At 41.6% G+C, this 11,786-nt stretch overlaps 1 long non-coding RNA gene across 1 annotated transcript; it reads left to right on the top strand.

Moving 5' to 3' along the window:
- The first annotated feature begins 3,305 nt into the window (after positions 1-3,305).
- On the top strand, positions 3,306-9,915 carry LOC308667669. Its single transcript, XR_014026342.1, has 4 exons — positions 3,306-4,612; positions 8,478-8,537; positions 9,189-9,285; positions 9,854-9,915. It is a non-coding gene; the product is annotated as an uncharacterized lncRNA (long non-coding RNA).
- The last annotated feature ends 1,871 nt before the right edge of the window (positions 9,916-11,786 follow it).

Here is an 11,786-nt window from a genome sequence, read left to right as displayed (position 1 = left end):
AACTAACACCAAAAAATGATGTCCTTATCATCATGGGGGATTGGAATGCTAAAGTAGGAAGCCAAAAGATAACCGGAATAACAGGCAAGTTTGGCCTTGGAGTACAAAATGAAGCAGGGCACAGGCTGATAGAATTTTGTCAAGAGAATACGATGGTCATAGCAAACACTCTTTTCCAACAACCCAAGAGACGGCTCTACACATGGACATCACCAGACGGTCAACACAGAAATCAGATTGACTATATGCTCTGCAGCCAAAGATGGAGAAGCTCTATACAGTCAGTAAAAACAAGACCAGGAGCTGACTGTGGCTCAGACCATGAGCTTCTCGTTGCAAAGTTTAGGCTTAAACTGAAGAAAGTAGGTAAAAGCACCAGGCCAATCAGGTATGAATTAAATCATATCCCCATTGAATATACAGTAGAGGTGACAAATAGATTTAAGGAATTAGATCTGATAGACAGGATGCCTGAAGAACTATGGACAGAGGTTCGCAACATTGTACAAGAGGTAGCAACCAAAACCATCCCAAAGAAAAAGAAATGCAAGAAAGCAAAATGGCTGTCTGAGGAAGCTTTGCAAATAGCTGAGGAAAGGAGGGAAGCAAAAGGCAAGAGAGAAAAAGAAAGATACGCCCAATTGAATGCAGAATTCCAGAGAATAGCTAGAAGAGATAAGAATGCCTTCTTAAATGAACAGTGCAAAGAAATAGAAGAAAACAATAGAATAGGGAGGACCAGAGATCTTTTCAAGAAAATTGGGGAGATGAAGGGAACGTTCAATGCAAAAATGGGCATGATAAAGGACCAAAATGGCAGGGACCTAACAGAGGCAGAAGAGATTAAGAAGAGATGGCAAAATTACACAGAAGAACTATACAAGAATGAGCTTAATGTCCCTGATAATCACAATGAGGTGGTCACTGACCTCGAGCCAGACATCCTAGAATGTGAAGTGAAGTGGGCCTTAGAAAAGCTGAGCAACAACAAAGCTAGTGGAGGTGACAGTATTCCAGCTGAGCTATTCAAAATCTTAAAAGACGATGCAGTAAAAGTGCTACACTCAATTTGCCAGCAAATTTGGAAAACTCAACAGTGGCCACAGGATTGGAAAAGATCAGTTTACATTCCAATTCCAAAGAAAGGCAGTGCCAAAGAATGTTCAAACTATCGCACCATTGCACTCATTTCTCATGCTAGTAAAGTTATGCTTAAAATCCTACAAGCTAGACTCCAGCAGTATGTGGATAGAGAACTACCAGAAGTACAGGCAGGATTTCGAAGAGGCAGAGGAACTAGAGATCAAATAGCCAACATACGCTGGATCATGGAGAAAGCTAGAGAGTTCCAGAAAAACATCTACTTCTGCTTCATTGACTATGCTAAAGCCTTTGATTGTGTGGATCATAACAAACTGTGGCAAGTTCTTAAAGAGATGGGAGTACCAGAACATCTTATTTGTCTCTTGAGAAACCTATATGCGGGCCAAGAAGCAACAGTGAGAACTGGACACGGAACCACTGATTGGTTCAAAATTGGGAAAGGAGTCCGGCAAGGCTGTATACTGTCGCCTTGCCTATTTAACTTATATGCAGAGCACATCATGAGAAAGGCAGGGCTAGATGAATCAAAAGTTGGAATTAAGATTGCTGGAAGAAATATCAACAACCTAAGATATGCAGATGATACCACTCTAATGGCAGAAAGTGAAGAGGAACTGAAGAGTCTCTTGTTGCGAGTGAAGAAGGAGAGTGCAAAAGTTGGGTTGAAACTAAACATTAAGAAAACCAAGATCATGGCATCCGGCCCTCTCAATTCCTGGCAAATAGATGGGGAAGAAATGGAGGTAGTGACAGATTTTATTTTCCTGGGCTCCAAGATCACTGCAGATGGGGACTGTAGTCAAGAAATTAAAAGACGCTTGCTCCTCGGGAGGAAAGCCATGGCAAATCTAGACAGCACACTAAAAAGCAGAGACATCACCCTGTCAACAAAAGTGCGTATAGTCAAGGCTATGGTCTTCCCAGTTGCAATGTATGGCAGTGAAAGTTGGACCATAAGAAAGGCTGAGCGCAAAAGAATTGAGGCCTTTGAACTCTGGTGCTGGAGAAGACTCCTGCGAGTCCCTTGGACTGCAAGGCGATCAAACCGGTCAGTCCTAGAGGAGATCAACCCTGACTGCTCTTTAGAAGGCCAGATCCTGAAGCTAAAACTCAAATACTTTGGCCACCTAATGAGGAGGAAGGACTCACTGGAGAAGAGCTTAATGCTGGGAAAGATTGAGGGCAATAGAAGAAGGGGACGACAGAGAATGAGGTGGCTGGATGGAGTCACTGAAGCAGTAGGCGTGAGCTTAAATGGACTCCAGAAGATGGTAGAGGACAGGAAAGCCTGGAGGAACATTGTCCATAGGGTCGCGATGGGTCGGACACGACTTCGCAACTAACAACAACAACAAATCAATAAACATCTAATCAAACATTTTATTAAATAATATTTGAGAAAATTAAAGAGGAAGTGTACTAAAGTAATTGTGTAAACAAATGTATTCGTGTCCTTAGGAAAGACGCTGATCAAGGTAGCCATAATCCCGATAGCGTAACTGCACATATTCCCGGTGACTGTCTTAAAGAGGAATGTATTAAAGTCCTTGTTTAAGCAAACATAGTCTTGTCCTTAAGGCAGATGATGATTGGGATAGCCATATCCTGTTTGTGAAACTACACGTACTTCATGTAATTTTCTTCTGTAAACTGTTGTCTGATAAGAATGTACAGGATGTAACCATATAAGGAACAATGTATAACAATGTATAACTAGGAATTAGAGGTGTATAAATATGTCTGTTCATGAGCCCTTCGGGGTTCAGACCTTTTGCTTTGTTTAAGCCTTCTGAACCTGTGCAATAAACCTTTCCTTTCCTGAAGAGCTGGCATGAGTCTCTTCTTTCTACAACAAAATGCTGTGATAGTCAGTGCTATAATAATCAATTAACAACCAGGTGACCATTTATGAGTACTTTAGCATAAAGTACTTTTCCCATCTTTTCCCATCCCAATTAATTAGAATCCCTTCTGGAATCAGCCACCTAAAATTCACTTCTTTTTCAGTTAATTTTCTGGTCAGGAATTGATATTCTCTTTGTACATCTCTTATTCTCCTTGAAATCTGCTTCAGAACTGTGATCTCTTTTTCTTTGTATCGCAATTTAGAATATTGTTCAATTCAGTAAAGCAAGGAATCTATACAGCTTATTTGTTACAATGAGAGAAAGGCAGGAGGTTCAAACAGTAATACATTCAGATCAGTGAGTGAAAGGTATGGAATTTCAAGGATATGTTCCATTCAGTAGGATGATGCCTTGAGGCCAGAGAATAGAGCATAGAATTTAGATAGCAGTAAAGGCCTAAATTTCAAAAAGCTGCAACAAGAATGGAAGAAACAATTTAAATAAATGATTCACTTTGTGTTCAGTTATAGAAAAAAGCAGAAGTACCGTGTTTTCCCAAAAGTAAACCCTACTCAAAAAATAAGCCCTATCCATTTTTTGGGGGGGGCTAATATAAGCCCTCCCCTGAACGTAAGCCCTAGCATGGGGTGGGGCAAATAGGCCCAGAACTTCTGTGCAGCCGCCAGAGCACACACCCACCCACCGCTGGCCTGTCAGGGCCCTTCATCAGTGGCCGCTGGTGGAACTGCTACTGCTGGCTCCGCCCTCTCCGTCCCATTGTCTGCTTGCCTGCGGCCACAATGAACCAAACCCTCTGTGAGTCCTGGCTTCCACCTGCCCTGCCTGCTGGCCCTACTGCTGCTGGGACATTTCTTGGCTGTGTTGGGTGCTGTGCAGCCGCCAAGTGGCTGCCCTGGCAGGCCGGAAGCGGAGGGGCACTCCAGCGGTCACACAGAAGATCTGGGCCAACTCGCCCAGCACCAGGATCGACGCCCTGCCCCTGCCCACCACAGCCACACCAGTACCATACCTGGTCTGACACCATGCTCTCGCCACCGCGCTGCTTCTCCACCCCATGCACAGGCCCCACCCCACCCCCACATGCTCGCGGCCTATGGTACTGGCAAAAAGTAAGCCCTCCCAGAAAGTAAGACCTTCTCCTTATTTCAGAGCCCCAAAGAAAGTAAGACAGGGAAACATGGTATAGAGATTTTCAATGCAACAAAGAAAGATTTTGGAGCAGCTTCCAGCCATAGGAAAAAGGGAGATATAAGATATAGTTAACGTTTCATTTGGAAAGAGGTGGTTGGGAAAAATCATCTTTCTTTTGTAATTTGTGGACAGATTTCTGAGAAGAGAAAGAAAGGGAAGGAAGGAAGGAAGGAAGAAAGAAAGAAAGAAAGAAAGAAAGAAAGAAAGAAAGAAAGAAAGAAAGAAAGAAAGAAGAAAGAAAGAAAGAAAGAAAGAAAGAAAGAAAGAAAGAAAGAAAGAAAGAAAGAAAGAAAGAGAAAAGAAGAAAAAAGAAAAGAAAAGAAGAAAAGAAAATTATAAAGAAAAGAAACCATATCGATAACTCTTTCCAGCAGTCTGGAATATTTTGTCAAATATTTCTTGGCATCTTAAAACCATAACTCTCCTGGAACTCAGCTGACTCAGACCAGGTGACTGACTACTACTGGTCTACTGCTCTTTTGTTTGAATCAGATGGATCCAGTAAGACCTGGTCTTATATTTTTTTGCCTCTAAAAGAGGCACCAGGTCTCATTTTCAGGGAATATCTTACCCACTTACCTTAGGAGCTCTGCAGCCAGGCCTCCCATGCCCTGACACCTGCCTCACCTCGCCAGCCCACTTCTTCTGTGGCCACTTGCTGCCATTGGGACATCTCACCCCTGGCCTCCGTTTTGTCATCAGAGGTCTTCTAGAAGGGCCTCTGCAGCTGAGAAACGAGCTCTGGATTGACGGGAAGGCCTCTGACAGCAAAATGGAGGCTGGTGTGTGTGTGCATCAATCTGGAGCTTGTTTCTCAGCTGCAGAGGCCTTTCTGGGCATGGGAGGTCTGGCTGCAACGATACTAAGGTAAGCAGGTGCAGGGTATATGGAGCAGCTCCATCCCCCCATCCCCGCCCTAGCTTGATTTTTCCCCCACCTCATGCAACCAGGTGCAATGGAGCAGGTAGGATCTTAAGTAGGGCTTATTTGGGGGGTAAGGCACACATGTAAAAATCAAGCTAGGGCTTATTTTGGGGGTAGGTCTTATTTTTGGGGAAGCATTACTATAAAGGGGTTTGCTTCAGCCACCTTCCTGAGATTGTACTCTTAATTCAACTCAGTGGAAGACACTGACAGACCACAGTTTGATAGTCAGGGTTATTTGTTATCTAGAAAGAGTAGAGAAAAGAGCAACAAAGATGATTAGGGGGACTGGGGGCTAACAAAAAATTCTTGTTTGCTTCTTAAAACACAGAAAATAAATATGAAGGTGTGGAAAAAGGAATGGCCACTGGAGGGCCACAAAGCCCAAAAATTATTTCACCATAGTTTTTTTTCCATTTTTATAAAATAAATGTGTACCAAAAATATCAACCATGCACTGCAATAGTCAAACTTTTTGAAGACTTTGGCTCTTTTGTGATATGGTACATGTGTTGTGTTCATAAGAATGAATTAGAAGAAGTCCAATCTAAATTTCTGAGATCCCTACTCCTAGTCCCTCACATTATTACTAGTGTAATCTGCATCTAGAGGTTGTATGCCTCTGTCACTTGCATGTCTGCTGGTTGAAGTACTGGCTTATGTAGATCTTTGGAGGTGAAACTTCAGCTGAATAAGTATTAATAGAAAGAAGCCAATCTTGGAAGAAACAAATAGCAACTATTTTGGTTTTGTGTGGGTTCAGCCCCGCTTTGTATCTATGCTGGGCCTGAATAAAGCCTGGAAAGAGGGCAAACAGAGAATCTTTGACCTTGGCATAAAAGGACAATGTTAATATTTTATGTCTCCACTACAATGAACTCTTGCATCTTCTTTTTGCCTTCCCTAAGTATGTTGGTCACCTACTTGCCCCATCATAGATGTAGAGAGAAGCAGTGGCCTTGAGGGATAGGAGGAAGGGCCACCACAAAGGCAACAGACAGATAAAGGGGCCTAAGTCCAGAGCAAGAGTGTAATGTGAGTAATCTCAGACAGGTCATTCCCTAGATCACATAAAGAAAAAGGGAAAAGAAAGAAGCACTTTCTTTACAAAAAAGCACTAGCTTTACAATAAAAGTTGTGCTGACCTACATGGCACTAAGTTCCTAATTTGTTCTATGTTGACGGTCTGACATTGTCACACTGGCTTGCTTGGATGCTCTCCCAGCAATGGTACTATCAGGAAGTTTTAACAGCATTTCTTACCAAAACCCTCAGTGTTTTCCAAAGTCAAGACAATTAAGTATGTTCTTCTCAATATTACTATCCTTGGAAGGGATAGCTAATCTGCTCTCTTATCAGAAACTGCCAGATCAATCTCACAAGGCAATCATGTAGTATCTACTAAAAAATGATCTGCATAGAGAAGTTTCCAGAATGGCAATCACATAATGTTGCACTTAACAACTGTGTGGGACTCATTCAATGACCATGTGTCAATGCTGCTAACATCAGATGTTCTTGCTTGACAACATAGGGAGATGTAGCCTTCCTTTAATTCATATATTACTTTTAGAGCTAGAATTAGTGGGTGCTGGGGGGAGTAGGGAGAATGTATCTCAAGACTGTTTGTAATAAGAGAAGATAAGAATTTGATGGGTTGTTAAATAGGAGGGAAAGTTTGCATTTTAAACTAATTGAAGAATGTAATTTATGTCGTTTAATTAAGGGAGGGAATTGTGTTTGATATGATGTGTTCAGGGGAGGAGAATTCAGATTTTGGCTTCCAGTATGTATGTGCCGAAGCTATGCAACTATAATAAAAGATTCTTTAAGGTAAACAATGCCTTGAAGTTCTTTGAAGTACTGCATTTGTTGGAACCAGGACACCATGACTGAAACTGTCAGGACTAACATCATAAGTTAGTGTGGTCATATGACATTGTGCTTTATTTATTTCCACATCATTTTGAGATGGATGCCAGTCCCAGTTATCTGTTAACTGAAAACTACCTTTACATTTAAATTTAATTGCTCTGATTTTTATCACTGATTAAGTAACTAAATTGAGTTCAAGATACAAGAGAGAAAGCAGGATTTGAAATGCATACTACAGTCCTATGTTGTTTAAATCTCTGAGTTCCTATACTGGCTCCTGGAAAAGTGGCTAGAGGATTGTTATTTTGATAGTACTTCTATATATATATATAAAGGTAAAGGTTCCCCCGCACATGCGTGCTTGTTGTTTCCGACTCTAGGGGCCGGTGCTCATCTCCGTTTCAAAGCCAAAGAGCCAGCGCTTGTCCGAGGACGTCTCCGTGGTCACGTGGCCAGCATGACTAGATGCCAAAGGCACACGGAACCCTGTTACCTTCCCACCATAGTGGTCCCTATTTTTCTACTTGCATTTTTACGTGCTTTCTAACTGCTAGGTTGGCAGAAGCTGGGAAGAGTAACAGGCGCTCACTCTGTTATGCGGCACTCGGGATTCGACCCGCCAAACTGCCGATCTTCTGATCGACAAGCTCAGCGTCCTAACCCACTGAGCCACCGCATCCCTTTTCTATATATATACTTCTGTTATAACTAAACCTTACACTAGTGGTTGATATTTCAAAATGGAAGGCTTGCACAAACTACTTTGAAATGTGCTTAATTGGTTGGTTGGTTTGAATTTTAGTTTGCTTCTGTTCTAATTGCTGAAGAGTCTGTTTTCTGGACATACAAAAAGTACCAATCTTTTATATATTTGAAAGGACATGGAAATGTAGCATGCTGATTGTTTTTCTCTTAAACCTTGCAGATCTCATCTCTTCTCATTCGAAATCTCTTCACAAAACAATTATCTTTATAAGAGGGACTTGAGCAAATGTACTCTGGAATTCATATAGTAGGAGAAAATATGAAAATGGTTTAGACAAGTAAAACAAAGCAAAACATCCCCCCCTCTGAATTACTTTTCCCAATGACTTTAGGAAAAATAAACTCAGTTTAGCCATAAAACATTTAGAAAGCCAAAGAATGTTAATAAAATAAGAAGATACTAAGACACAAGCTTAGGCTCTGAAAATCAAAATCAATTTCAGATAAAGCCCATAAATGTAGGAAGCAACTATATTCATAGAATGCCCTCATTCTTCTCTCAATACATCAGTGTTTCTCTAGTTCCACCCCATCTATATAGTGTAAGGTTTTCCACCTAGCCTCACAAACTCCTGTGGGCTACTCAGGAATTTTGAAGAGCCAAAGGAACTCCTGAGCTGAGGTTTCAGCAAAGAAAACAACTTTATTTTGGCCAAGATAGAGTTGGGTAACTTTTTCCCTCTTCGTGGTTGCTTAGAGAGATGAAGGCACACTCAGAAGAGACTTCTTTCACTTTTTATACCTTTTCAGAACAAAGAGATTCAAGTGTCTGCACCAGGAGCAAGGAAGCACAGAAAAACAAATCCCAAGGTAATGACTCATACACATCAATCCAGGCTAACTCACCTTCCCCCTCCCTATTTCCTGGACCACTGAATCTTACCTTGCTCCTTTCATGTAAGCAATCTCCTGTATATTTAGCATGAGACATTTACTTTTTCAATATACATAAACCACTTGCTTCTATAAAGCTGCTTGCATATAAACATTTGTATAAAATAGATACAAAATAACACTACTAATATTAAGCTTAAGCATAATAAAATCATAAGCACAATAAGGTCCCTTCAATAGAAATATCTATATAGCACATATACTGCTTCATGGTGCTTTACAGTACTCTAGTCTCATGTCTGTTTGTAATCCTAAATTGGGTGAAAATGCATCATAAGGCAACAGTTTTTGAATCAATATGCTTCAAATGGGCTAATAACCACAATATTGTGCCAAGCAACTGAATTCTATTCATGTGACCATGGGGATGCTGCAATGATCATAAGTATGAAAAACGGTCATAAGTCACATTTTTCAGTGCCATTGTAATTTTGAACGGTCACTAAATGAACTGTGGTAAGTCAAGGACTGCCTGTACTGAATTCTATTCTATTCTATTCTATTCTATTCTATTCTATTTTGTGGTTCAGTTGAAGTGGAAAACATCAGGATTATTTCCTTTTCCAGTACGGGGAAAAAATAAGCACTAATATGTGGTCCAGAAGATGTTTCAACATTTCACTCAGAACACCATGGTTGAAGTTAACTACTCACTTACATGGAAGTAAGTCCCACTGAAACAAGCGTTTACTTTTAACTAGACAGATTTCTATTAGAATGTAGAAAGTCAGCACTCACCCTCCTAGAGAAGGAAATATTTGTGGGGATATTAATAAAAGACAGAATATTATATTTCCCCAAAGTAATAATGGAGAAAAAAATCTTAAAAGCAGAAACCAGCCTCTGCCCCAAGCAGAAACTCAGGATGCCAGCTTTTAGAAATGCAGATTTGGGGCACATCATTCATATGCAAAACGCCTTCAGACTCCACAGCTGATGGGATTAAGACTTTACATTCCCCCACCCAAAATCTAAGAACAGGACATGATAGGATTAATCCTACACCCTCTTCAGACTAGCAAAAGACACAAAAGACCACCTCAAGACAACCCAGAAACATTTCCATTTCAAAGTCTCAAAGCTCTATAAAGATCCATCGACTCTCAATTCCATTTAGTCAGCTGTCCCAGAACAACATGTTGGTTCTGCTAATCAATACACTGGAACCTTCTTTCCCAAACAGCCTCCATTTTTATTTACAGCATCTTAGCCTCTGTTTTATTCACTCCCAGCTTGGAACTGGACCTGATGATTTTTCCTTCTGACAATTTGGCACCCCAGATGGAACTCCAAGCTAACCTGACCAATGGATAGGGTAAGCCTCCATCTTGCTGGCAGTGGACCCCTTGTGTCTGTGGATGTGTTTTCTAGACCCTGCCCATTTGGAGCAACGGTAGTAAAGAGTTTTGAGTTTGAGCTCAATGGCTGCTTGGAAAGAAGATGAGTAAATTTTTACTTTTAAAGCCCAGGGGAGTGAGGGAAATGTGTTTATGTCTGTGTGTGAGAGAGAGAGGCTTCCTCTTCTGGCTAGAACTGAATCCTGTTCTCTCCATGCTATTCCTAAGTGTCTCCCCCTCGCCAGCCTGCTGCTAGCTCCACTGAGCCATGACCAGCAGATCCTGGACAGTTGTGCTTGGAGCCAGAAGAAACGAAAGTGAGAGAGACCTTGAAAGAACACGCCAAAGAAGCCAGTTACCAAAACACTATGCCACCTGTGGATTGGCTGGAATTCAAATGAATACTGGGACCCTGGGGGGAGGAGTATTGGATATTGCTTTTAATATACTGCTTTTCCCCTTCATGGATTACTGCCTTGTCGTGAAGAAGGGGCTTGCGTAATTCAATGAAGCTATGAGCTATGCCGTGCAGGGCCACCCAAGACGGAAAGGTCATAGCAGAGAGTTCTGACAAAACGTGATCCACTGGAGAAGGAAATGGCAAACCACTCCAGTATCTTTGCCATGAAAACCCTATGGACAGTACCAAAAGGCAAAACGATATGACACTGGAAGATGAGCCCCTCAGGTTGGAAGGCGTCCAATATGCTACTGGGGAAGAGCAGAGGGCTAGTACTACTAGCGCCAGAAAGAATGAAGCGACTGGGCCAAAGCCGAAAGGACGCTCAGCTGTGGATGTGTCTGGTGGTGAAAGGAAAGTCCGATGCTGTAAAGACTTTTTCTCCATAGGAACCTGGAATGTAAGATCCATGAATCAAGGAAAGCTGGACGTGGTCAAACAAGAGATGACAAGACTAAACATCGACATCTTAGGTATCAGCGAACTAAAATGGACAGGAATGGGTGAATTTAATTCAGATGACCATCAGGTATACTACTGCAGACAAAAATCCCTCAGAAGAAATGGAGTAGCCTTCATAGTCAATAAAAAAGTAGGAAAAGCAATACTGGGATACAATCCTCAAAATGACAGAATGATCTCAGTTCGAATCCAAGGCAAACCATTCAATATCACAGTAGTCCAAGTCTATGCCCCAACCACCGGTGCTGAAGAGGATGAAATTGACCGGTTCTATGAAGCCTTACAGCACCTTATAGAACTAACACCCAAAAATGATGTCCTTATCGTCATGGGGGATTGGAATGCTAAAGTAGGAAGCCAAAAGATAACTGGAATAACAGGCAAGTTTGGCCTTGGAGTACAAAATGAAGCAGGGCACAGGCTGATAGAATTTTGTCAAGAGAATACGATGGTCATAGCAAACACTCTTTTCCAACAACCCAAGAGACGGCTTTACACATGGACATCACCAGACGGTCAACACAGAAATCAGATTGACTATATGCTCTGCAGCCAAAGATGGAGAAGCTCTATACAGTCAGTAAAAACAAGACCAGGAGCTGGCTGTGGCTCAGACCATGAGCTTCTTGTTGCAAGGTTTAGGCTTAAATTAAAGAAAGTAGGGAAAAGCGCTAGGCCAGTCAGGTATGAATTAAATCATATCCCTGTTGAATATACAGTAGAGGTGACAAATAGATTTAAGGAATTAGATCTGATAGACAGAGTGCCTGAAGAACTATGGACAGAGGTTCGCGACATTGTACAACAGGTAGCAACCAAAACCATCCCAAAGAAAAAGAAATGCAAGAAAGCAAAATGGCTGTTTGAGGAAGCTTTGCAAATAGCTGAGGAAAGGAGGGAAGCGAA

This window comes from Vipera berus (genome assembly GCF_964194415.1).
Source record: "Vipera berus genome assembly, chromosome: 4".
Taxonomy (NCBI): Eukaryota; Metazoa; Chordata; class Lepidosauria; order Squamata; family Viperidae; genus Vipera; species Vipera berus.
Note: the sequence above shows the minus strand (reverse complement) of the source record. Positions and strands in the feature narration are given on the sequence as shown.